Source organism: Octopus bimaculoides, chromosome 8 (genome assembly GCF_001194135.2).
Source record: "Octopus bimaculoides isolate UCB-OBI-ISO-001 chromosome 8, ASM119413v2, whole genome shotgun sequence".
NCBI lineage: Eukaryota > Metazoa > Mollusca > Cephalopoda > Octopoda > Octopodidae > Octopus > Octopus bimaculoides.
The window spans coordinates 44,941,801-44,943,398 of NC_068988.1; positions in this window are offsets into that span (position 1 = coordinate 44,941,801).

Below are 1,598 nucleotides of genomic sequence, written 5' to 3' on the forward strand. Positions count from 1 at the left end.
TACTTGCCAAGTGTGTATGTTGAAGTGACAGATTGGTAACCTAAATAAACATACAAACTCCAATCCACAATACAGTCATAAGGATCGAACTGTGGGGTGTGCACTACGGGGGCTGTAATTCCCCATGCATACGACAAACACAGAACTTCCTTCAATTTTTACCTTACAAAATTCGTCCTGGGACAGGAATAATTTACTCATTTTCAGAATGATTCTGATATCGAGGTTATCGATTCTAGGGAATTGTATCACAAAATATAGGTATTTTAGTATAGAAGGATAAAAATCAGCGTTATCAAACTGGATGAATCTGCATGCTGTTCCTTCTCAGAAGGAACTGATGGCCGTTGCATTGCGACCCTATTGAATCAGCCAGTGATTTTGTGATACCAGAGCTCATGGCATCGAGAATACGTTTATTCACAATGCCTATATCACTCATTTCGGGTTGGAAAGCAAATCAGTCCAGTTTCCTCGAAAAGTAATATAGGAGTGCTTGTCGCGATGGTCCATACAATCTCCTACCCTTAAGAGGATGCTTAGTTCTTTTGTTTCAGTGTTTTGTCACTTTTATTGAAATGTTAGTTTTCTTGTATGTTTTCTGGTTGCTCAGGGAGGACATACATATTCTGTCTGATGGGCCAATTCTGAAAAAATTCGTCTTGCATTTTCTTTACATAAAATATGCATGTATATACATATATACAAACATACGCCCCCACCCACATATTGTGTTTGTGTTTGTACGTGTGCATGTATATATATATACATACATACATGATATATATATATGTGTGTGTATATATACATATATACATATATACATATATATACACAGACTCATCTTACGGAATCCTTTCTCAGTATTATGATCCACATTTTTGGCTATTCTAGAAACAGCTGTAAGAGACTCTATATGCTTAAATTCTCAATCTAAATTATGTTTTCCATTTTTTAAATTTCAATCTACCTACCTATCTACCTACCTACCTACCTACCTACCTACCTACCTACCTACCTACCTACTTACCTACCTACCTGTGTAAATATGTGTATTTGTCCCCGTCCATCGGTGGTTAGCTTACGCGTCTGTAATCTAGCAGCCAACCAAAAGCGGATTGATAAAATAAGAACCGGGCTTTACAGAATAAGTACTGGGGTTGATTTATTCGCCTAAAACCTTCAAGGCGGTGCCCCAGCATGGCCGCAATAAAATGACTGAAATTAGCAAAAGATAAACGATATATCTTCACGCGCGCGTGCGTACAAACACATACACACAGAGTGACATATATATGTATATATTACTGTGTGTGAGTGTCTGTGTGTGTGTGTGTATATATATATATATATATATATATATATGTGTGTATATATATATATACATACAAACATATATACAGTTATACATACACATGGAAATACACGTTTAGAGACATACAGTCATCCATATATATATATATATGTATGTGTGTGTGTGTGTTTGTGTGTGTGTGTGTGTGTGTGCGGCGTGTGCGTGTGTGTGTGTGCATGTGTGTGTATTATGCACATATTTTCATGATGTATATAATATATATATATATATATATATATATATA